Genomic DNA, 26,302 nt, shown 5'->3' with positions numbered 1-26,302 from the left:
GAGGAATGGATAATTCTCCCAGAAGAAAAGAAGTCCACAGGGAGGCAATGGTCAAATTCACCATTATCCGTGGTGTCACTCAATATCCCGGACTCTGGCTTTCCATTTCATTCTTCTATCTTACACTGATTCTATATTTTGACCTCATGGTTGCAAAGTGGATGCTGTACCTCCAAACATCATGTTGACATTGCACTTTATCTAGAGTGTGTCAGTCACTTTACCTACAGAGCGCTCCTAGGAGCCCTCAGCTATTTCTGTATTTGTCTTATTGGCAAGAGCTACGACCCACAAATTTTCCAAGTTGAGTAAATCTGAGAAATTGAGGATTTGTTTTGCAGTCTCCAGAGCTGGGGGAAGTAAGTGTGAAGTGGATAAGAAATGTTTGTTGGGTTAGCCAGCCTAGAGAATCTGCCATGGTAGGCATTGTTATTCCCACAGTAAACAACAAAATCCTTCAGGAGACTAAGTTAAACCCCTTGGGGTCTCAGCTGCTAAGGGTCAGAGGTGGATTCCAGATTGATTCAATCTGATTCTGAAGCTGACATAGGTTTCACTATTTCAAATAGTCCCCTTCTCAAATTCCCAAAATTCAGTTCAGTTCACCCTTTGGGGTCACAAACAGATACACAGATGAACAAAACATTATTCCTGCCCAGAGCAAAGAATCACCTTCATGGAAAGAAAGATGTGCACATATACCACCAATTTGGTAGAGGTTATGGGTAACATCATCAGAAAACAAAAAATAAGTTGTGGGTATAGGGAATTCTGAGAGGAGAGATTTATCTGGACGAAGTAGGTATATGTTTTTCTTTTTTCTTTTTTGTATATATTGTGATGTATTGTTTTTGTTTGATTAGACCTGCTTTAAGTTTAACATTATTATATTCTGGGTCATCTGAGGCATGCCAAAATTAATGCGGAGATGTAGTCTTTGAAAGTAAATCAACTGAGCATATTTTCTTATTTTAATATCCCCATAAAAGGCATAATCTTGTACTTTAACCCAAAACTATACCTAGTCTATCAAATTAACATGCATGAAGTAAAACATTCCCAAACAGTAATAAACTCAAGGCAGTTTAAAGTAAGCACAACCCATTATATATTTTCCTAAACAGGTGGAAGTGTCAGGTTGCACTATAAAGAAAAGTTTTTATATTCTAATTACACAGGATAAAATGACAGAGGGGCCATTTTTTACACTGACACAAAAGGGAATGTAATATACTATTCTTATAGTGGGAGAAAAATGAGCTTTGATGAACTCAAGTGGAAATGAAATGAGAATACTTTTAATTATAGATTTTAGCAAAAGAAATTGAAAGATAAAAAGGACAAAGGGTGTGGTCAGAATGTTCACAGAAGAGGAAAAAATCAAATGATGGCAGGCAGATAAAACTTGAAAGCAATAAAATGCTGAAGCAAAGGAAATATTTTATTTTGTCTGTTAAACAAAGAATTAAAAAAGGATAAATCCACTGACAAATATTTGGTGAGATGGCAATTTCATAGGTCTATCATAGGATTGCAAAATGATATATTCTTTCTGGGAAACAATTTAACAGCATATATCAAGAAACAAAAAAATATTTATACTGTTTAATCCAGTGATTCCACATCTAGAAACTCCCCTGAGCAAATAATCTGAAATGTGGGCAAAGATACAGGGACAAAGATATTAATATGGAATTATTTATAATAATAATAATTTATAATAATAAAAACATGAAAATTTAAACATCCCATAATAGGGCATTAGTTAAGCACATTATGGTATAGCTATATGATGCTATGATCTAGTCATTATAAAAAATGTTTGGAAACCCCAATGATCTCTGGAAAATCTAATGTAATAGGCATGCATGTAAACAGCACAATTACCGCTGTGAAAAAAGATTTCATAGGAAAATATCGGAAGGAAATGTCAAATGGTAACACTTTTTGTTGGGTTGTGACATTTGGAATTTTTTTTGTTTTTATACATTTTTTTCTACCATTTAAAAATTTAAAATTGAGTACGTGTGATGTTTGTGCTAAGAAGAATGCTAATAAGCATGGCCCCTGAATCTTCTTGGTGAGACTGGATGCTCTTGGTTTTGTCTCTCAGAAATAACCGCCTTGAAGCTAAGCCTTATGGGTGGAAGACAACCCTGAGCTCCATGGTCCTGTGAATAAACGTTCTTGCAGGGGATAAAGGCTGCTTCAAGTCACCTGGTTCTCTGTAAGTGCAGGGTTGTTGAAGAAATCCTCCCAGAATTGCAGTATGTGAAAGGCAAGACAAGACAGCCCGTGGCAGCCCCCATGGAGATTCCCACTGTGGTCAGGATGCAGGCTGTCCCCGCTGGCCTAGTGATGAAGCAGAACTGTCAGCTGTGTGCTCAGAATACAAATGCTCTGTGAGGTCTCTATGCTATTCAAGAAGACAAGTTTGCTGAGTCTCAGCACCCACATCTGGAGGGCATTAGCACCTCAATGTGACAGTCATGGTGCCCACCAAATGGCAAACTCCAGGATAGCTATGAGCAGCTGCAACCCTGAGGAAGTTGGTGATGGTCCTGGAGCCGTGGCAGGATAACAAGCCCACTGTCGACTGACTGACCTATCAGACGGGTGTCTGAGCATGGTGCATTTCTAAGTAGTGTAAGCTAAGTTTACATGATAGTTCTGGTTTTATTCCATCTGTTAAGTCTAGGAAGTTGTAACAATAGTCACTTATCACCTATGACAGGCCCTTTATCTATAGTATCTTATTTGAGTCTTTGCTAATATCCTTTGAGGTCAGCACTGCAATCCTTGTTTATAAGTGAGAAAACTGATTTAAATCTCATGCAGTTACAGGGGAGTAGATTCAGGATTCTAACTGAAGTCTCTCTAATTCCAAAGCCCATGGAGCCTATTCCAATAGCTAATATTTTCCAAAATTTAATTTTTTTATTACCAACTTCACTCTGCCATGCACCATCTATAGTCCATTTGGTCAAAAATTTTCTTTAAGCTAACTTATTTTTTTCCCCATTTAAATAAATAAATTTAAATTTAAATTTACATAAATTGTCTTCATCCTAAGCAATAATGGACATGAGCTTAAGGTGCTAGTTATATTTTTTTCTAATGTGTAATTTTTTTTTAAACCTGCGTAATTTAAAAAGGAGTTCGGTCCTTGAACTTTCTAAAATACATGCTACATGAAAGGATGTCTATCTAAAGGATGTATTTTGCATTTTGGGAAATTCTATTATTCTGCCTTCTTCAGACTGGGCCAAAAAGGGTTGCTTGGACTGTTATCACTTGGTAGGGCTACTGTTATAGCAATTCCTGCATTGGGGAAGGAATTTCCCTACTGATCTTTAAGGATGACAAGATGTCAATAATCTATTCATACTGCATTCTTTCCAATGCTAGGATTCTTCTCTGACTCCACAGTCTCCACGAACAATGGAGATTATGGGGGCTAATAATTGCTGGATGCTCATACTATTGTGTCCATAACTTCCATAGACTGTTCATGTATTTTCATTTTTTCTGTAGTATCTCCTTTACAGTGATGGAACTAACAGGCTACTAACCAGTTGCTATTCAGTAGTGCTCTTTGTGCCTTTGGTAAAATCTAACTCGCTCAAAATACTTCTTTTTGCTGTATCTATTCCAAGGCAAATTGTTGCTCACAGGAAGGCCATCTTCTCCAGTACTGCACAGGGCTCCTCAGCTTGGATCAAACACCTCTGGCTTGTGGGGACAACAAAAGTAGGGTGGACTTTTCCACAAGTAGCTCACAGAACTCCCTGTCACCTAATTTGCAGTGTCAGTGTTCTGGAGATCGGGAAACCTCTTAAGATCATTTTATTTTGCTTTACAGTGTGGGACCTGGCTAGACTGCTGAATGCTGTCAGTCATGCATTTGGCCATAAAACATTCATCCAGTAGAGAGTCTCTCAGGGAAAAATTAATATCACTCTCCCTGTGTTGAAATTGGAGGACACTTTCACTTTGGTGCTATGTACAGATGTCTGAGAAAAACCTGGAAAGCAGCAAAGTTGTCTCACAAACTAAATACCAAACTGGAAGTCGGCAGGCCTTAGCTTTCCTCTAGCTGTGTGATTCCAGGAAGGTTACCTATTCTTTGGACCTCTGCTTACTCATGTATAACCATACCTCTCTTACAGGTCTAGCTAGGATCCACTTTGCAAAAATAAGTTGTCAGAATTGTTCTGCTGAAATATTTACTGTAATGAAGCTCTATGTAAATCAGGGGATCTGAGTGATGAATTTGGGGCTGTTCCAAGCTCTAGGATACTAGGACTCTGGCAAGGAGGGAGAGGGACAGAGGTTCTGAGCATATCACATGGGCTTGTTTGGTTAGCTGAGCAAATACCTTTGATGGCAAAGTTCTCTGTTTTTTATTAAGCTTCAGCAACATGCTTGTGAGAGATGGATTTGGTAATTACCTTGAGGCAGAAATGGGAGAGAGGGGAATGAGAGACTATCAAGGATTATCCAGTCATCCCTACCCCAAAGAATAATCGAAGAAAACCAGTGCAGCCTAGAAGGGCAATAACACCAGTGAAACCACCAAATATTGTGTTCATTGTCCAAAAGAACCTCAAAATGAGCTGGAAAATAGGACAGAATAGCATGGCTAGGCCCAATTATTGCCAGACACACAGGAGATGGCAGAAAGGCAGAATGATTTGATCTTTATACCTGGCATCCTCTCCCGAGTGATTAAATTCTGGTATCATGTTAATCCTGAACAGCCCCCAATTTTGGGCAATGAGTTAAATAGTAGTTACTATAATTTTTTTAGTAATAACTATGTCCAAAGCATTTTAATAGGGAAGTTATTCATCTCCAGTCCTTATAACTACGCTGTGAGTAGACAACACTGCCTCATCTTACTGATGAGAAAGCGGACGGGAGGTTCAGACATGCTCCTGAGGTTGGTTGCTTTCTGAGTGGAGAAAAAGGAACTCTGATTTTGGTCTGTTTGACTCCAAAACCCAAGCTTATTGTTGAATGCTACTTGAATTGTCACTGAGTAGTTCTGAGGGATAAATCAACATGGTTGGAGTTTAAAATTTTGACTTTTGTTGACCTATTGCCAGGCCTTGACAAACCGCTCAGAGAAGTATGGAAAATATGTCACTGAGTAAGAAGTTTGAAATTTATTGCATTAGTTATCATTAAAATAGACTTTGGAAATCACTTACCTAATTAGCTGCTATAATTATTAGTCAGTTGTTTCTATGGATACAACTCTTCTTATTACTCAAAATAAACACTCATTTATGTGGTTATTTGTGCAGTCTAGACTTGAGCATCTGATAGTTCTGACAAGAGGAGGAATTTCTTTTATTTTACAGGCTATTTATTGGTCACATTGACTGCTAACCTGTAAATACAGTTGTCCCTTGGTGTCTGTGAGGGATTGGGTGCAGAACTCCCTGTGGATATCAAAATCTGCAGATGCTCAAGTCCCTGGTATGAAATGTCATAGTATTTGTATATAATCATGCACATCTTTCTGTATGCTTTAAATCATCTCTAGATTACATATACAACAATGTAAATGTTTTGTAAATAGTTGTTATACCTTATTTTTTTTAAGGGAATGATCAAAAAAGCCAGTACATGTTTAGTACAGATGTAAGTATTGCATGTAGGTGAATATTTTTCATCCAAGGTTGGTTAATTCTGAGGATGTGCAGATAGGAAGGGTTGACCATACTTATCATGGACTTCCTCAGGCTTTGAGGTAAGTGAGCAAGTAAAGTCCTTATCAATTTCATAGAGCAGTGGTTCTCAAACTTGTTCACACTTTGGGACCACCTGGAGGTGATTGTCCAGTCACTGAAAATTCAGAATTCTAGAGGGGGTAAGGCCCAGGTATCAATTTTAAAATGCTCCACGTGTCTCTAGTGCACTTCCAAGTTTATGCACCAGTTGCTCTTTGCATAAACAGTTGTAAGTATTTCTAGGCAAATGCAAAATTATCTCTCTTCACAGGCATGCCAGAACATGAAACCGTGATTCTCAAAAACAGGGTGTGTAGCAAAATTACCTGAGGGGAGAGCGAGGCTTAGCCAGACTGATGCTTGAACCTACCTGCTCCCGATTTTTTTTATTAAATGGTCCCTGGAGGGGTCTGTTTGACATCAGTACTTTTAAAAAGCCCCTTGGGTCACTCCAATATGCAACCAGGTTTCAAACCACTGATTCATACCTACTAATCTTGAAGGAGGCCTAAGGCACTCGTTTATTATGTTTATGCGCCATTAATTTCTAGTAGGGTCCAATGCTTCTCACCAGCCATCTTTCTGGCTTTGAAATTAAGAATTGAATATTGAAAAATTCAATTTAAATAAGATTTTCCAGTGGCATAGGGTTGAGAAGTTGTCCTAAAAACATCTTGCCAGCCAGCTACTGAATAAGGATGCTAGTAATTATTGACCAAGCAGCATGGATTATCTGTGAGGGGTGGGCAGGTCTTGTTGAGTTGATCTATTAGGTCTTGTTTCTAGAATTTGAGTCTCCTTTTCCTCACAGAAATGAAGGTTTCAAAATGACAACAGCAAATCAACAACCAGAGCACATTTTATTGGAACATTGAAAATACCCAAGCTGCTTTATAATGGAAAACAGCGAGGCTTGTATTAATTATTCAGTAGTAAGCAGCTATGTGTATTTTGAATTTTTTCCTATTATTTGGCCCACTGGTCATTTTTTGTACTTCTCACATGGGTATCTTGCCTGTTATTTCCTTTCCTTCTTCAGACTGTGATAGTGCTGAGTTTACAGGGGCCCCTTCATTATCATGAGAAAGAACTTTTCTAATGACTCAGAGATTACTAAATTAAACCTAAAATGTTTATGGCAAAGATGCTGGGCACACATTATGTATCACCGTTGCAATACAATAATAGAATTCAGATAGAAATTATCTTTGCAGACGGCAATCAATTTTTGCTGCTACTTTTTGCTTTCTTGACAATCCGGTCAGTGGGCTGTGGAAAAAAAATGCTTTTACTTGATTACTTACACTGTTGATAATCACTGTGGTTTTTGGCAGAGCTGAGGCTTTAGTTCACAGACCTGCATTGCAATGGGGGAATGGGTGTAACTTGAAAATACTGCCAGAGTTCCTGTGGCTTTAGTTGACACCAAGGAATGCACAGACTTAAGCACAATTCTTTTGAGGCTTCGTTCTTTTACAGTGGTTTGCCACCGGCCAGTCCACATACTGGTGCAGGGTAAGCAAACATGGTCATGGAGCTCAAGGTCTCCTCTGCTGTTGAGGTCTTTGGGAACAATCTTTGTGTCCTACCTAATGCGCAGGACAAACACCCATCCACTTGGCCCTCTAGATTTGAAGGGAAGGAAATATTTTTTAAAAATTATATATATTTATAATATATATATACATATATACATGTACTATATATGTTTTATATGTATATTTCAAAAACCTATAGTGTCAAAAAATGTTATTTTCCAAAGGGAGAGAAATCCACGATTTCAGGCTGAATGTTTTCCTTAGATCCAGATGTTGATAAGGAGATGAAAGGAACAGAGACCTGTTATATGACAAATCTCTTTAGGGAAGTGACCTCAAAAGAGCAAAGGACAGATGGAAGCAGAAAAGCTCTATTAAATGGTTGCTTTAGCGCTTTCAGTTAACGCCTACCCTTGATTTTTAAAAATCTTAAACATTTCAAACAAATCAGCTGTGCCACGGTTTAATGCTCTTGGGGAAAAAAAATGACTCCAGTTAGTCCAAAAACATGTCCACGGGCAACCTAAGGACTAGAATTGTTTTAGTTTCTTAAAAATAATTTCTCCTCCATCAACAAAGGTGTCAGTTATAAAGAGGAACACCTGTTTTGCTAGAACCTCAACTAAGGCCTCTAATTCCTCTCACATGAGTCATTGAACAGCTGTCAGATAAGAGAATAAGTTTCAGATGCTTCAGAACTATGACCTGGGGGATCCTCTGTCCCTGTTATCACTCCTCTGGGCCACCTGCCATGGCAGACTACACAGTCATTAAAGAAAATAGCATCACCTAGTTTTGTTTGAGACTCTACCAGCATGTGTTCAGCATTAGGAGTATTTTTCTAGTTTAAGTAGCACTTATTTCTGATTGCTTTTGGTCTTGTCCCTGTCCTATTTAGTGACACCATTATCCCAAAGTCACTAAAATTGGAAGTTGTCATTATCTTTTAGATATGAAGTGTGGCTGCTCTCCTCTCATGCCTTGGGAATCCTTCTTTTCCTGTCCATTACCATCACTTGAATTCAGGCTCCCTCAATGACATCATCTTCATCTTTGAATAGCTAAGGGGCCTTTTAGTCTATCCCTATGCATACATCCTTTATTATTACCAGCTATTTCATCTTATATCATAGGTCAAATAATCTCATTGCTCTGATCAAGTTCTTGTATGACTCCCCAATGGGTTCAAATTCCTTCTTGTCTTATTCCTCACCTCAAGTGTCTCCTGACACTTCTCCAGTTGGCTCTGCTGCCTCAACTCAGGCACCTTGGATGTTTTCTCCACCCAGTTCTGCCGGGCTGTTTTCCTTACAATAGCACGTGTCAGCTCCTTGTAGGCAATTGTTCCTGTCATCTCTTCTGCTTGCAACTCCGTTCCTTTCTCTAGCTTCAAGGCTTCTTCCTCCTGCAAGGCCCATATCAAATGTTTCTATTGAGAAGACTTTCTGCCTCAGGAGGGGTGGCATAACCCTTCCTTTGTTCCTTTAATATTTAGTGTGTCATTATTGTCATACTCGTCCCTAGGCTCACTGGTCCCATGAACACATGTGTGCTTATACAGTTCTAAGTTCCCTGGGGACCAGAATCACATCTTCTCCTTCTTTCTGTTCCCAACATTTAGCATTAGATCCACACGTGGTGGGTGCTCAGTCGATGTTATGTTGATTATAGGATTACAGAACATGCTTTCTTCATGGTAGTTCATGGGTAGCTTCCAGCCCCATTCCCATTGCATAGTACATGGGTTGATCTGTATGTCTCCAAGTTCTCTATGAACTTGAAACCTGGAGAAATAAACCTGACAGTGGACAACTATTTCCCTCCTGCTCACGCTGGTCCCTTCATTGGCCCCCATGTCCCCAAATCTCTTCTACCTTGTTGTCTTTGCTTTCATTTGGCCCTCTGAATAGTCAAGGTCACTTCCAAGACTGCCTTCATGGCATCGTCTCCTGCAGGCCTTCCCTGGACCTTTCATACTGGGTTTGCTTTCTGCTGACCCTCTCTAGGACTTCAGAATCTCTTTTTCACTATTCAGCATTGGATTGTGTACAGTTTGGAACCATTTGATAATTATTTAACTTGGTAAATCTCTTCTGCTTAATTCAATTGAAGAACAACTATAGTTTCATGTTTTTAAAAAGGTATTCCAGAGTCTCCACTGAAGGCCCCAGCTCTGTTATACCAGATATATACTTCCGGGCAAGTTTAAAAAAACAAAACAAAAAAATCTACCTAAACCTCAAATGTAAAATGACTTAAATAATAGTGTTTTCTTAAAGAATATAAAAGAGAAAACCCATTTGGAACATTTTGTGCCTGATAAATGATGTTATGGTTCATAACAACAACAACAACAACAACAACAACAAGAAGTTAATCATAGTCCATTGATCACAGTCCTTTGAAATTGATTTGTCTTCTACCCAAAGTATACATAAGCAATACCTGATACTTGGAGGTCTTGGGTGCAGTGCTGGGTAATTGTGATTATGAGTTTGACTGGCAGTCATACCTCACATGGTTTTTGGAACCCTGTTTTCACCTTGAAGGAAGAACAACCCATGCAGACACTGAAACCATATTTTATTCAGTGGTGTCTTACAGCCCAAATTAACCACAAGAGCTTATAAATTGTCCTAAACATACAAATAAAATGTGATTCATTCATTATTAACCAATAAACTCTGTGCTGGTGCCATCATACCCAGACTGTAAGGTCATTGAAACAAACCCGAGGTATTTCTCTGGAAAGATGTTACAGCCTGTCTCCCTGCCAGAAGAAGGAAAAACAGCCACCTCTCAACACAATAACCTGGGGAATATTTATCTTAAAACCATTCCAGTTTGCTTTCTTCATTTCTCATGTCTCATCCCAGAAAATCTGAATTCACGTGGCAAAAGTCCACTATTTGAATTTAGGAAAAGCAATATAATTCTCCTTTTTTTAATCTTTCACAGACTTTGCTCACTGGGCCAGAAGCCTGGTACATTTAGACACAGCTGTACTCTGATCTTATGTCGCTAGTTAACATTTCCACTTCTAGGCATTCATTTGGCTTATTTGTTCCAGAAAGTCTTCTGTTCTCTGATTAAGCATTTCACTGTGCTGCACCCACAGATCCATAACCTAATTTAGTGGTTGAGGTTTTCAGGACTGCAATTTAAAGAGCCAGTGACCTATTGAAAACACTGCATCTTTTCACCATTAGATCTGAGAACTGCCCTACACAAAATTTCAATGCAGGTTGAAAGTTGAGTCGTTGGCCTTAAAATTGCCCCTTGAAGAGCTCTTTCCACCCATAGGAAATTTTTCTTTCTAAATCTTCAGTTTACCTGGTGTCCCTTTCTTAACTGGGTAGTATTACCCTAACACTTTTTAAGGCATAGATAGCTTATGAAGCTATTTATATCGGGAACTTGTACAACTAAAATTTAGAAAGTGTTTTAAGACCCTGAAAAGTGAAATGGTAATGGCAGGATGATGTGGACAAATCAAGGTTTATGGTGATGGCATTTTTTGTCAGAGTCATAACATTTGGAGGAGTGAGTCTTGTTCTTATTCCCCAAATTGAATTGGTCTTGAGGGGATTTAGACCTCGTGCAGGCTGTTGATGTGCTTCCAGTGAAGAGTGCCCAGCATGAACACATCAGGGCTGTTCCTTGATCAAGACCAGGGCAGGGTACTAGGGGTACACCGCCAGAGTAAAATGGTCATGCTGCACTCACTGTCTGGTGGCTGGCACCACCCACTGGGGGGTCCTGCGGGGAACTGGGAGCCAGGACAGCCCAGGAGCACAATGCTGGTGACTAGGCAGTGTGCTGGGGAGATTGCTGCCAAGACCTCTCTGTGTAGAAACAAGTATTATCCCCATTTCAGACGTGGAAACAGGTGCCGTGACCAGTGTGCTCTGTGACCTGGTGTCTCTCACTTCCCCTTCTCCATCCCTCGGATTTCCTTATTTATAAGGTTCCAGGTAAGGGATAGGTGACTTCTATGTTTCTTCCTTTTTCCTTTATGATTCCTACTGGACCTGAAGACAATGACAACCAGGACAGGACTCTGTTGAACAGTGAAAGTGGCTGGAGAAAGAACTCTTTGACTGCTTGAGAGGTTTCTCCTCCTTTCTATGTGAGAGCCAAACGGACTTGCTCATCGCCAGGGTGCTGTTAGGAAGGGTGGGTCCTGGGAGTCATTGCTGTGACATGTAGCAAGCCAGATGGCCAGCTCCCCAGTCATGTTCCCACTTGTCCTTCACCGTCTGTTCCCCTTCCTGTCTCAGGTATGCCCAACCATGACTGGGTCCACAGGCAAACTCTGTGTATCTGGCAGACCTTCTCAGGGTGTAAAGGGCAGCCTGTCCTTTGGTTTCTGTGCCCATTGGGGACATTCTTTTAGATGGACATGGCCAGTAAGCACACTTCTACACTGTGGACACTCCAGTCCTTGGTGTGAACTCCAGTGTGGTGGTCCCTATGAAATATTGGCAAGAGAAGGAAAATGGAAAGCATGACATTTTTTTTTTATTGTAAACAAATGGGATACATGTTGTTTCTCTATTTGTACATGGAGTCAAGGCATACCATTTGTGTAATCATAAATTTACATAGGGTAATGTTGTTTGATTCATTCTGTTATTTTTTTCCCCTTCCCCTCCACCCCTCCCACCCCTCTTTTCCCTCTATACAGTCCTTCCTTCCTCCATTCTTACTACCCTCCTTAACCCTAACCCTAAACCTAACCCTAACCCTAACGCTAACCCCTGCCACCCTCCATTATATGTCCTCATCTGCTTATCAGCGAGATCATTCGTCCTTTAGTTTTTTGAGATTGGCTTATCTCACTTAGCATGATATTCTCCAATTTCATCCATTTGCCTGCAAATGCCATAATTTTATCATTCTTTATGGTGGAGTGATATTCCATTGTATATATATGCCACAGTTTCTTTATCCATTCATCAACTGAAGGACATCTAGGTTGGTTCCACAATCTGGCTATAGTGAATTGAGCAGCAGTGAACATTGATGTGGCTGTATCTCTGTAGTATGCTGATTTTAAGTCCTTTGGGTATAGGCCAAGGAGTGGGATAGCTGGGTCAAATGGTGGTTCCATTCCAAGCTTTCTGAGGAATCTCCATATGAAAGCATGACATTTTAACATAGGTCATAATGCATTCAAGAGATGAGGCCAGAGCTTAAATTTGCTTGTGTCTAATTGGAGGGATTTTAAACATGGTATGTTTCCTTTCATAACACCTTGTTACATAGCCTGATCAGGTTAATGTTTCTAAATTTTTAAAGTACTTGTGAGGTAGGATGTTTTCTCTGGAAGAATGTGAGCCATTTTGGAGGCAGTTGGGTATTTATTCTCAATAGTCTAGTAGTATGGTACTGTTCACTAGAACTTTCTGTGATAGTGGAATTGTTTTGTATCTAACTACTAGCCTCATGTGCCTATAGCTAAAATGTGATTGGTGTAACTAGTGACAGGATTTTTAATGTATTTATTTTTAATGTATTTAAATAGCTACATGTGGCCACTGGCTACCATGTTTGATGCACAGGTCTAGAATACTGCCATGTGCCAATGCTGGGAGGTGTAATCATATTATGCTGATTTGAATTTGAATGTTACTATTCTTCAGAGTACTTGCATGTGTTTTCAACTCTCCAGTGTACTTTATTCTCAGTTATTCTGAATTTTCTATGAATATGACACTTTAACAAAATGATGCTCTAAATATGAACACAAATTGTTATCATTATGTTTCAGGAACTCCAAGATTTGGGGGAAATTGCCCCCCTCCCAATGTATAATATTTATATTGTTGCCATAAACATACATTATATATTTTCTCTGTCTTCTACAGTGCATCTGACATAATTTCCTAGTGAAAGTACAAAACTGGATAATTCATGAAGATTTTTTCACTTTTCACTGATGGGGAGGAACGTAAGTAGCACTGGATGCTGGGGGATGTGTTGGAATCCCAGTTCTGAGACCTCAGGGAAAAAAAATCATTTCAATCTTTAAAACTTCAATTTGTTTTCATTTATCAAAGGAGAATGATAAGAATTTTTCCAGCCCTAAATACCTTTCAGATTGAGGTGTAAAAATCTCTGACATAAAGTGTGTGCAAGTGTTCCTGAGCCGTAAAACACCATACCAGTATTTATGGGGGATATTTTTGTCTTAGTTGAGACTGGAACATTTGTATTGACCTTTATGGCATCTTTTTCCATGCCTGTAACGAATCATTCAGCCACTGTCTATGACAGCAGGAAGCTTATCACTGGAAATATTCAGGATCTTAATATGCTGTATTCTAGGCCTTGTAATCATGAACAGCATTTATTTAGAGCCCATCTGCATGGTATAGAGCTGACCTCTGTATAGTAATCTGGTTAAATGAAGCCAGATTTCCTGGGACAGGATAAAATGTGAAGGGTCCCCATTCCCATTTTCTGTCATGGTTTGATGATATATAGATATATGCATCTTGAGGTAAAGAGAAATCTTAGTTCTAGTCCTACTTCCTAGAAAATCCAGCTGTATAGACATTCTCCAGAGGAGAGATGAAGTTTTTGATATCAACTTAAGAACCCCAGTTGAGAGTCCCTGGATCTGTCAGGTGATTGTGTCTGGATGTCATGCTATGATTTGAACCTTTTCAAAGATGAGAGACATACCCAATTCTTCATTCTTTACATAGGTAATGTTCTGGGATCAGCTTTTTAGGAAGTGGCACCCTTATAGACAGTTTGTTAACTGAACTCATACTACATGCATATGCACAGAGAAAATGCATCTTTTTTACTTTTCTGTTAACTGATCTGATTGTTCCCATGGATTTTTCTCTCCACTGGGAATGAGGAGTATATTAGGTATCAGTTGATGTGTAACAAATTATCTCACTGTTGAGCAGGTTAACATTTATTATCTCCTAATTTCTGCAGATTAAAAATCTAGTTGTGGCTTCATTAGGCTCTTTGGCTCAGGGTCTCTCAGGAGGTCACATTCAAGGTGCCATTTGGGTTGGGTCTAGGGTGACCAGTTGTCAGAGATTGCTCAAGACTGAGTGGCTTCATGGGATGGAGGGCTTTCCGTGCTAACTCTGGGAAAGACTGGAACAAGCTGGCATGAATTAGTTCTCTTGGCTGCGTATCATCTGAATTCTAGACTGAGAGACAGTCTTCTTCCAAGATCAACCATGTCACATGGCTCTGATGCCTGTCAGTTGCTTCAGTTCGTCTTTGACTATTGGCTGGAAACCTCCCTCAGTTTCTCGTCCCATGGACCTCTGGGCAGGCAGCTCAGAGCATGGTAGCTGCTTTATCAAAGTGAGTGGAAGAGAGGGAAGAGAGGGAAGTAAATTGGAATCCTGTCTTTTTCAAACCTAATCTCCCAAGTCCCATCCCAGCACATTTGTTGTCTTCTATTGGTTAAAAGTAAGGATCTAGTCGCCCTCAAGGGGAGCATATTACATGAGGGTACAAACACCAGGAAGTGGAGATTGCTGGGAGCCAGTGGAAGAAAAAGACTAAATTTAACCCAATTTGGCAAATGTGGACAAGAGCATCTTTTTGGGTAACCATTATGATCTCACTTACATGTGGGATCTAAGATAGTCATACTCATAGAATTGGAGAATAGAATGGTGGTCTTCAGATGCTGGCTGTGGGAGGGTGGTAGGGGAATGGAGTGATGGTTATGTGGTATGGAGTTTCAGTTATGCAAGATAAATTGTTTGGAAACCTATTACAGAACATGGTGTCCATAGCTAGCGATGTTATGCTGTACACTTAACATCTGCTAAGTGGGTAGAGCTTATGGTAAGCCTTCTTATCACACAAATAACAACAAAATGAGTGGGAAAAGACTTTGGGAGGCAATGAGTGTATTTATGGTTTCATGGGCTCAGCTTATCCTTAAACTCATTGAATTGTATATTTTAAATGTATGCAGTTTTTCTTAGTCAATCATGCCACAATAAAATTTAAAAAAGAATTCCAGATTTTTTTTTCCTTTTCTCTGATGGTTTCTAGTTATGTGGAAGGAACCTGTAACAGTGGGAAACAGTAGTCCTCTGACCCTGCCTGTGCTCCTTCCTCCTCTGCTCCCTGCCGTGATGTCCTGCTGCTTGGTAGCTGAAGTTGGCCTCTGGGTGAATTTGTGCTCTGTAACATCCTCGTCCAGTTGGGTTTGGTCATCATCTCTGCTGATTGGATATCATGTCCATCCCTGAGAATGGCAGTTCCTCCCATCTGACCCTCTAGCCCTGCAGGTCCCCCACCAGGAGCCTCTGGTAGGCTCTCCACTTACAATCCCCAGACATAGCCGGTCTCCTTTCTGAGAGCTTGTGGAAATTTTCAGATATTTTTGAAGCTTAAAGGCCAAGGGAGCCTCTGGAGGGCTAAATTCAGGCCCTCCCTCTGCATGATAACCTTGTATGACCGCTGAGTCAGCTATTCCACAGCCTTTGCTGAGTCTCAAATAGGAAATGAAGAAAAAGTCCCTCTCTGTTTGTTACCCCAGGAAGTCACCTGTTACTCTAAAAACCAATGCATGTAATGAGACAGTTTTTCTGGTGCTTTGAATAAATATATTTTCATTTCCTCTAAACCTACATAACCCCCATTCTATAATAGAATAGGCAGTCTATTTTGCAGGGCTGGGGCAGGGCAGGGAGGAGGCCACGATGCTTGGTTTTGTCTGCAGCCTCCTTTGCTTCCCAAAGTGCAATGGGGCTGAAAAGACTGCTGGTTCTTGCTCTCTCCTGACTTCCTCCTACCCAAGACACCCTCTGCTCTCCAGGCTTGGCTCCTACTGTGGGAAACAGAGACTCAGGAAACTCAGGAGTGTCTTTTTGTGTCTAACCAAACTTTGGCTTTTATGACAGTTGTTTTGATGTGGACTTGTAAAAGTCATATTTATGACTTGAAGACAATTGATGGTCACTTATTCCTTGTGGCAATAAGCCTTTTGGCTAAGCTTGGATGTTGAGGCTGCAAAGGAGCATGATTGAAGAGGAAGTGAAAATATATTTATTCGAAATGCCAGAATACTATCTCATCATATGCGTTGGTTTTTACAGTAACAGGTGAAACTTCCTGGGGTAGCAAACATCCCTGACTATGGGGTTCAAGGACTACTCATTGTGCTGGGACCAAGATAGGTTAGAAATGTAATAAATTAAAAAAAAATATTTTTCTAGTGGTACAACCATGAACCCTGTATTTCCATGCTTGTTGGATAGCTTCTTCCTTAGAGGGGTTGTATGGGTAACCCCACATGCTGAAAGAACTGAAAAGATGTGTGTTGTTTGTATATGGAGGTGGGGGAAGGTGCTTAAAAGGTAGCAAAGAAGGTCATGGCTAGTGTGCAGGGGGAAATAGAAATAAGGTATCAAGTGTATGTAATGGGAAGTAAATGGTTAAACAGTTCTCTCTCTGCCCCTCTGAAGCAGCTGTGTCCAAGAGGAAAGTTTGCCATGGAAACACAGGAAGTATCAGAGAGCTGGGCAACAAGGGAAGCTTTTCTTACAGTAGCCACACTGGAAGTAGCTGTCTTCCCACCAAAAAGCCTGGGGCTGTACAACACTTCTCTTTGCAATGGCACAGGATATAGATACTGAGTTCTATTTATGGCAGTAAGCAGCCAGAGACGACAGTTTGCAGAGCATATTTGGAGAAAGCAGCCTCCTGACAAATGGAATTGATGAGGAATTTGAATTAAAAGTGATTTCTGAGTAATTACAGATGAAGAAACGGCATCAAGTAATTGGCATTAAAAGTCTTGACACAAGAGAGTGACCCCTTCAATTCAGATGATGTCAGACCCAGACAGAGCAGGACTCCGCAATAGGCAGGGATCTGAAGGATGGAGGAAGGACATCTAAATAGGACTAGGGCAGAGATACTCCCCTGAGCCACCTCTCACCAATTTTTTAAAAACTTCTTTCTTAGGAGGGATGGTAAATTGTCCTCGGTTCCACACTGAATGCTGTTTGTAGTTTGCTGTGCATTTAATTCAACTTCAGTTGTTGGCATGCAAATGTATGGGGTTTTCTTTCCACAATGGGGTTTGAGTTATTCTCAATGCAGTCTTTTTCTCATGAAGTCAGCAGTTGAAGACTCCTCCTGATGATGTTACATATATTTATTTTCACTGGGAGGATCTAAATGATAAAGTTGGGGTGTTGAGAATGGGCAAACTGATCAACAGTACCTCTTAGAGAAGGCAGTTGATTGAAGCTAATTCCCTCCCAGATGCATCCTGATTTATAAAAGCAAGGGAAAGAGGGAAAGGCAGGAGATGAGAGAGGCTGATGGGGACATAAGTTGAGAGGGCAAGGAGGACATGCAGAAGAGAGCACATGCAGGATGGTATGACAACAGGTATAGGAGCGTCAGTCAATGTATGGACAGATTTGAGAAGAAGAGACTCACATAAGTTGCATTATGCTTTGCTTTCGGTTAGAGAAATAAGGGCAAATTTGGGTAAGGAGGAGGAATAGTCATGGGAGACATACTGGATGCAGAGGGTGTATTAGCTCCTGGCTCCAAGACCAATGGAAAAGTCTTTGAGAGAAAGAAATTGCTCGGAAAAAAAAAAAAAAAAAAAAAAAAAAAAAAAAACCCAGAAAAAAACTGTTTTTCTACATAATCCAAGTGAAGTGGTACAGGGGTTATTCTTCCACAAATGTTATACTTCTCCAGTTTCCTGAGGGATTGCTGTTGTTTTTTTAGGAGACAGACTTTTCCTGGTGGAACATCTGTAGCCAAGACACTACACTTGGGTGACTTTCTGAGATCATCCACCAGCAGGGGTCTGCCTCAGAAGAGGAGACCAACTGTGAGCATCATGTGTGATTCATTTGTAGGAGCTCCTGAGATACCACCTGGGAACCTGTAGTTACAATTAGAGGAAGGTTCCTAGAGGGTTGCCTAAGAATCTGGGCACAGGTGTCAGTGATGTTTTGTTTCTGTTAATATGCCCCTTTTGTAACAGCTTCTGGAAGCAATTTTTGTCCTCATTTCACTAGCAAAGTTAAAAAAAAAAAAGTGTTTACAAATCAAAATAAGTACTGTCAGAGCAAGGATTTCAACCCACATTTACCCGCCTCTGGAGGTCATGCATGTCACCCTGTGTTGTACGAGCACCCCTGTGCTCCCACTTCTAATTCAATCCCAGAAGCAAGGGAAATGGGAAATTTTGAAAGGGTCAATCTTAAGTTGTGTGCCAGATCTTAGGCAGTGATACTTTGTAAATGAGAGCCAGATCACATGCAGAAAACAGTGACTCAGAGTGGAAGCTGAAATCACCTTTGGTTATGAAAGAAACTCTTTATATAAACAATGCTCAAACGTGGATAAGTTTATCAATGGCTGTTCTCCCAATCCAGTGTTTAGACATTGTGTGTGTGAAGCATGGCCATCGGGTTTATCAATGGCTGCATTTCCCTGGCCAAGTTGCTTAACATGTTTGAATTCTAGTTTATACCTGTAAGATGAGGAGAATGAAGGCATGTGTTTTGTAGGATTATTTTGAGAATTCAAAACAATTGCATTTTGTAGCAGACTGTATTTTCCAAAGATGGCCACACCAATATACAAATCTCAGTGCCACATACATTTCTCAAATTTGTGACTAATTTCCCTCTCCGTATCCTACTGATAACCTGAGGTCTGCATGTTCTTTGGGTCTGGTCAGAGACTTGTGACTTCTCTGACCCACAGATGTGGCAGAAGCAATGCTTAGTGACTTCTAAGGCTAGGTCATAAAAATGGTAGAGCTTCTGTCTGTTCCCTCTCTTAGGACACTTGCCCATTGAAGTAAGCTACAAGGCTGTGAAGAAGTTCAAACTAACTGACACAGAGAAGCCAAAGTGGAGAGGCCCCCAGGCCTTCAGTTGACTGCCGTCATCAAACACTACACATGAGTGAAGGTCTCAGATGAGTCTGTCTTCAGCCTTTAAGTCTTCCATCTGAAACCCCAGATATTGTATTTCAGAGTCAAGCTTGTCCCCCACAGTTCCCCCTCCAGAGTCAGTGAGCATGACACATTGCTATTTTATTGCTACTGAGTTTTGGGGTCATATATTTCCATAGTGACTAGAGCATATTTTGATACCAAGTAAATAATACAAAGACTAAGATGGCCAGGAAATGTTTGTAACTAATTTCTTGTTCATTAATTTAATATGCATGGCTAGATCAACCATTTACTCAGGAGTTTATTTTGCATCTAACCATTTAGTAAGCTAGATTGTCAGTAAAATGTAAGCAAAATTTAGAGGGATAATGATACTTTATATTAATAGACAGAACATGACCCCTGGTCCCTTTCAGCTTTTGACAAAGGAAATTTTTATTTTACTAGTTTCTTTTAAATATCTTAACTGAGAGCTCACTAACCTAATCTCGGCTAATGTTCCCCTGTTTAGGAACGAGGAAATCTAATAGGTAGTTCAGGGGTGGTCAACCATAACTCCTATATTATAGGAGCCCATAATAATAAAACTTTTTATATTTATAAATGGTCTTACATAGGGCTTTTTACATCCTTAATCTCATGTGAAGTTTTTTAACACATTTGTACAGGCTTAACAAAGAGGCATATGGTGGCCATAGAATATAATCATCAGATGTATCTTTGCTTATGCTTGCAGCTGTTGAAATGTATGATACAGTATGTACATACCAAAGAGAAAAATGTACAAAGAGAAAGAGGAAAAAACAAAGAAACTACTGATCACTTTTGGCATCTGTATGAGTGTATTAAGGAAGTTCTGGGGTAGAATCCTGAGAGGATCTGGTAAACTGGCATCTGCCCAGATTCTATGCAAATACATGGCATCTGTCCCTCTCTTAAACAAGAAATAAATACTACGGGAGAGTTGGACAGGCATACAAAGGCATTAAAACTGCCCAGATCTCTGAGAGTCCTTGCAGGCTGACAGAGTATCCTCCTACAGTTTCAAGGTCAGAAGACTTGTGACTTCTGGAACAAAGTCAAAGAACTGTATATTATTCATAGCAAGAGCAGTGCCCAGAGAACAGGCTTTTTGCATCAGTCCTAAACCCCAGTCTTACCAGGTATCAAGAAAGGGACCAGATTTAGTAAGTTTGTTTCAGTAAAAGAACCCTGAACTTAGGGAACCCAAATCCTGTATAATATGCAGAAAACATTCTTAACCTTTGCTTAGGGGGGATTTTTTTTTTTTTTCTTTTACTAGATAAGATGCCTGCCCTTTGCTTGGAGACATATACAATGTCTATATTTCAAGGCTGTTTGCTGTATAAATATCCTTGAAAAGATATTTCAGAGCAAAGGTCAGTATCTCTGCTTACAAGATGGTCAGAAATACTAAGAGTTCCATGGAAAATTGTCTACCAACAATAACCCCCAATATCAGAGAATAAATTTTAAAATAACTATTATAGTTTGGTCAGTGATCAAGTTTCAATGACACCTGTGTACATTATGGAAAGTAGAGGTCAATGTGTCCCACATTGTGATTTACATATTTTTATACTTCAGAGTGCTCTCCATCACTTGGGTAGCAAAGACATCTTAAAACGTTCTATTTGCCTTCAGTTCAAGTCTGTCTTCTTTCAATATTGCCTGGGGGATCTGATGGCTACACTGATGCTCATACTGAGACTCTGAGCAGTGTCATTCACAATGACTTTATGAAGTAGATAATTATTTATTGATAGAAAATAAAATTTACCCTATGGCTAGTATGAGGGAGAATATCCCATACGATGGGTTGGTAGTGGCAGATGCAGACGGATAGTAAGAAAAGATGAGTTCTTGAGCCCTGCTTAAAAGAATAAAGACAGGTTAGTTGCAATTGTTATGGGTTAGAGAAGGTCTGGTCATTCATTTGCTTTCTTCCATATCATTTCTGTAACCTTTCACTGTTCTATTAATTAACATCCTTTATGAAAGAGACATTAGACAAACTAGTTCATAGTCCAGAGAGACAGCAAGAAAACTTGTTTTTGCTTGATCTCTTGCTGGGGACAAAACCTAAAATGCTGTCCTGACACATTAATGTCCAACTACATATCACACAGATGTTGAATCCAAATTATACCCTTTGCATGGTTCAGGAATCACAATACTAATAAATGTACGTATAAACAAACTCCGGGTTAGTGAATTACCACTGACCTCTAGAGAAGCAAATTCAAAGTTACTCAGGAGTTCCACATTCACAATTTAGGTTACAAAAGATTCTAGGAAATATCAACAGAGTATGAGTTCAGAATATAAAATTGTAGAACACATGAAGTGGAAATTTACTATGATCAAAAACTTAAGATCATAGGATACTATGATAGAGACAATAAAATTTCTATTTGCTTAGAGTAATTGGTAAGGCAGAAGAATAAATTGAATCCACATAGAATAATAATAATATGACAAAAGGAAAAAGGTATAGGAAGATTTGAAAAGACCACCAAATATTTGAATTCTGCCCTTGGTCAAGATGGAGAAGCCTATCTCTCTGCATGGTTATAACTAATACACTGGATAAGGTACAAAAAGTAAGGACCTATGCTCTCTGAAGATTTAGCAGAAGCAAGACTGGGTAAGGAAGTAAAAATGTAAAGAAGTGACCCACACAGAAGTGAATTCTCTACACTGCCCCCTCCCCTTTTAAAATTCTCTGGCTTTCCTTGAGATTAGGCCTCAGCTGCTGACTGCAGCTGTAGTGGTGGTGCAGACATTAAAAGCTCAAAGATCAGCCTTGTCTTTCTGACTACAAGGTCAGAGAAAAAGGCACCAGGAAGCAGGTGGAGAATTCCAAAGGGGAGAGTAAGAGAAGGGGTTCTGTAATTATGTGTTTGGACTAGAACAATTTTTTGACTCATCTGGACATGTGCAAGCAGAGGACTGACTCAAAGCAGCATGACAAAGTCCTTGAAAACTCAACTGATGACATTAGGACCACTGCCCACCCTAAGTAAGTCAGAGCTTACATTCTAGATCCATCTGGGGTGTGTTGGTTACAAACATCACCAGCAACAAAAATCTAAAATTCTCCAGAAGTCTTTAATAGGTCATCGAGTCTCACAATCCAATACTCAAACTGCTCCAGATGTGGTTCAAAATTATACAACATAACAAAAACAAACCAAAAAACACAAGCCACTAGGAAAATGAGCATGCTTCTCAAAGGAAAAGATAATACATAGTGACCCTAAGATAACCCAACTTTGAAATTATCAAAGAATTTAAATTGACCATTATAATTATGCTCCATATAAAGATAAAAACACTGGAAATGAATGTAAATTTGATAATTCTACACAAAGAAATGGAAAAATATAATAAAGAACCAAGTAGAAATTTGAGAACTGAAAAATCCCATGTTAGTAATAAAAAAAAAAAAAAAAAAAATAACCAGCCCTGAATGGGCTCATAGCAGATTACAGATGAACTAGGAAAGAGGTAGGGAACGTGAGGACAGATTAATACTAATTATCCAATCTGAACAATGGGGAAAAAGTTTAAAAATAAAAAGAATCTCAGAGAAGCTAGAAACAATAGCACCATGTCTAATATTTTGTTATTTGAGTTCCAAAATAAAAGGGAATAAAAAGTATTTGAAGAAATAACTGAAAACTCACCAAACTTGGTAAAAGAGACAACGTTATAGGTTTAAAAATCTTCACAAAACCAAAACAGGATAACTCAAAACTAAGCCCAGACGCATCATAATCAGACTGCTAAAAACTAAGAATAAAGACAGCAAATCTTAAAAGCAGCCAGAAAAAAATTAACGGGTTACCCAAAGGGGAACAACTTAAGTCATGTTAGATTTTTGTTCTGGGATCATGGAGGTCAGAAGATGGTGGAACTATCGGTTTCAATTGCTGACAGAAAAAAATATTCAGTCAACCCAGAATTTTATGTTCACTAAAAATATCATTTAAGGAGGGAGACTAAACTAAGAGGGTTTGTTGCCAGCTGATCTGCTAAAAGAAATGCTAAAGGGAATTACTTAGGCTGAAGGAAATGATACTGAAAGGAAATTGGCACTTCAGGAATGAAGAACAACAAAAATGGTAAATATCTGGATAAATATGAACTATTTCTTTCCTCCTAAGTTCTTTTAAATATATATGATTATTTGGAGTAAAAATTACACCTTTGGTGGAATTTCAATGTATATAGATGTAAGACATGTGATAGCTGTACCATAGAAGAGGAGGTGACCGAACCTCTATATTTTGCTTGTAGTGGTAAAATATTAAATTCATATAAACTAAAAGGTATGCCTTTTGTTATCCCTAGAGCAACCACAAGAAAAGTAAACAAATGGATATAGCCAAAACATAAACCTAATTGGAACACTAGAAAACATTCAAAAATAACTTAGAGAACTAGCAAATATAGTCATTGAAATTGAAATCCATTGCATAGTTTAATCAGCTGGTTAAAGAGAGCTAAAGCAAGAATTAGTAAACTGGAAGCTAAATATAAGAAAATTGCCCCTGAAACAGCACAGAGATAAAGCAATCAGCTGGATTGATAAGGAAAGGGAAATGTCTTTTGAAAGATTTAAATTATGTCTAAAGTGAAGTAATCAGCAAATAAGGTAATCATTCATCACTTCTATTTAGTTTTATATTAGTTAATGTAATATTCACACTAAAAAGGGTTATAAAGTATCTGTTGATGTCTGTGAAGTTAGACCTTCTGTGTGGGATAAGTTCTTCTGCCTCCCCTCTTTTCTAGCTCTGTGCATTTGTATACATTGGAAAATGATAAAATGACATTGCTGTTTTGATGTCTGTTCTGAAGTATGAAGAAAATGTGGTTATAATGTTTTCCAAGGTGCCCTTATCCTTGTGGTCACAAATACCTGTTGTCATGAATTTGAGGAAATGATTCTGTCATTTCTGCATCCACCTGCTGGGAATTGCAAAATTCCTTGGCAACACTTTGAATTCCTTCAACAACTCAATGGATGTGAGCCACCAGGCTGAAGGCAGATCTCCACTAAAACTTGGGGGACCACAGAACCTGCTCACCTCTTACTTTCTTGAGGGAGCTGCCTACTGAGAGATAGTAGGAAGCCCCTGGCATGGCAATTTCCAGCAGGTGTGGGGAGGCTGGCTGTTCTTGAAGTGCATCTAAAAATAGAATTTGGCAGCATGGGGATGTGTCCACTAGCTCTGCCTGACTTTAGAGAAGAGTTGAGGTTTGCGCCATGTTGGTAGGTTCCATGATAGTCGAACACCCATGGACCCTGTAAACAAGAAATATAATAACATTACTACTTAAGTGTCCAGGTCCTGTCCTCCTCTTTAGTCCACTCCTCACCTCTGAATAGGAGGCAGTATCCACATTTTCTTGATAAGGAAACTAAGACTCAAGGAAAAATGAAATCAAACTTCTGTGACAGGCTCATCTAGTTTCAAGGTCTTTCTATTGTATTTTATAAAATTTTCAGCATTAATGATGACAATGAAGACCTGAACAGATAGCATCTGTTATCTCTTCAAAATGTTTATAATATAAATATATGTGTAGGATATAGGAACTTTTAAATTATATCCATAATGGAAGACAGCTATATTTGGATGAGATAATGCAACATGCACCCTTACCTTTTTATATGCCATGGGTTCACTTTGCTGAAGCATTTTCTTACTTAAGGGTCTGTTGTGTAGTAAAGGGGAGTCTGTGACCAGCTTTAGGGAATAGGGATAGGTAGTATTTACTCAATGACCTTTCTGGAAGTTAGTTTTATTTAGCTTTGGATATAAGCACTGGGAATTGTCCGTGGTCCATTTTGAATAAGCCAGTGTTAGTTTTACACACATACAAGCATGCACAACACACACTCTCTCACAATCACCATCTCAGATTCTGCGAAGCTAAATGATTCACTGGGCAGCAGAGGTTAATTATCTATTCACACTAGAGCCTTAGCAAGAGCATGCCAATAGATGATTGTAACCTATCACTCCCCCAGAGAACACCAGGCCAAGTTGGGGCTCCACAGTTAGTGGATCAGGACCTAGAGGGCTTTTTGCTTAGAGTTGGGAGATGTCTGGGCAATATGTGCTAGGAGATTCTGAAAGGCCACCTTTGTAATATAAAACATTTCATAAGACAAATATTTACCTAATGACCGCTATGTGTCAGGAAATGCGTCAGGCCCCAGGTGTACAAAGGTGAAGAAGTCAAAGTCTGTGATTTCTCAGCTCTCTGATTCAAATCAGGACAGGAAATAAAACAGCGAAGCTATAACACAATCAGCATTGCATGCACAGCCTAGGGGGCATCCATTGTATATAACTAAAGTGGGGTGTGGGGAAGTGGGAAGAAAAAAATCTATGGGAAGCTGTAATACGTGTGGATTGAATTTAGTGCCTGGGTTAGAAATTGCCAGGGTTATCTTACTTGGACACTTAGTAGCTATGTGACTTTTAGCAAGGTAAATGCCCTCTCTGAAGCCAGAGTTTACTTATCTGAAATATCAAAGTAGAAATATTGATATCAGAGGTTGGTAGGAAGATTCAGTGGGATAACATGTATAATGTCTATATAACTGAAAGAGAGTTCTTTTTCCTTCTTCAGCTCTGTCCCGGAGTCAATTCTGAATTCAGCCATAAGTACTTACTCCTCAAAATATTTGGAGAGCATTGCTTTAGTGCTTAAATACCCTGTCCTTATAAATATACTGTATACTCTATTCCTTCAACTAGTAAAGCAAGAGCCCTTTGTCACTAGAGCCGAGTTATCCTGTATTCAGGATTTGTGAATGACTCCTCTGATTTTTACCATATCTACAAAAACCTATAATATTATTTAGTTAGTATATTTTAGACAATCAGAAATTTAACATCTGTGAAATCACAAATTTTGCCATCTAATTATACACTCAAATATATGAACATATAATTTTTATGCTATGTATTAAATTAAGTACTATGACAAGTTTGTGATTTACCTAAAATCATTTCTTGGGCCACACTGGAATGTATGCAGCATATGAA

At 39.2% G+C, this 26,302-nt stretch overlaps 2 long non-coding RNA genes across 12 annotated transcripts in view; one reads left to right on the top strand and one right to left on the bottom strand.

Annotated features, from left to right (window-relative positions):
* The window catches only part of LOC306670509, a 354,071-nt gene that overhangs the window by 218,728 nt on the left and 109,041 nt on the right, over nt 1–26,302 (top strand). For 6 of the 11 annotated variants that reach the window (XR_013766405.1, XR_013766406.1, XR_013766407.1 and 3 more), the window contains 3 exons: nt 5,367–5,484; nt 6,010–6,047; nt 6,550–6,649. The exons of 3 other annotated variants lie outside the window; for them this stretch is intronic. This is a non-coding gene — a long non-coding RNA (uncharacterized lncRNA). The remainder of the gene's footprint in view (nt 1–5,366; nt 5,485–6,009; nt 6,048–6,549; nt 6,650–26,302) is intronic. 2 more of the 11 variants (XR_013766412.1, XR_013766413.1) reach the window with 2 other exon arrangements.
* On the bottom strand, nt 36–10,613 carry LOC306670519. Its single transcript, XR_013766430.1, has 3 exons — nt 9,722–10,613; nt 8,490–8,681; nt 36–2,352 (listed from the first exon to the last, which is right to left on the bottom strand). It is a non-coding gene; the product is annotated as an uncharacterized lncRNA (long non-coding RNA).

This window comes from Sciurus vulgaris, assembly GCF_902686455.1.
Source record: "Sciurus vulgaris genome assembly, chromosome: 10".
NCBI classification, from domain to species: Eukaryota; Metazoa; Chordata; class Mammalia; order Rodentia; family Sciuridae; genus Sciurus; species Sciurus vulgaris.
This window is presented reverse-complemented; position numbering and strand designations above follow the sequence as displayed.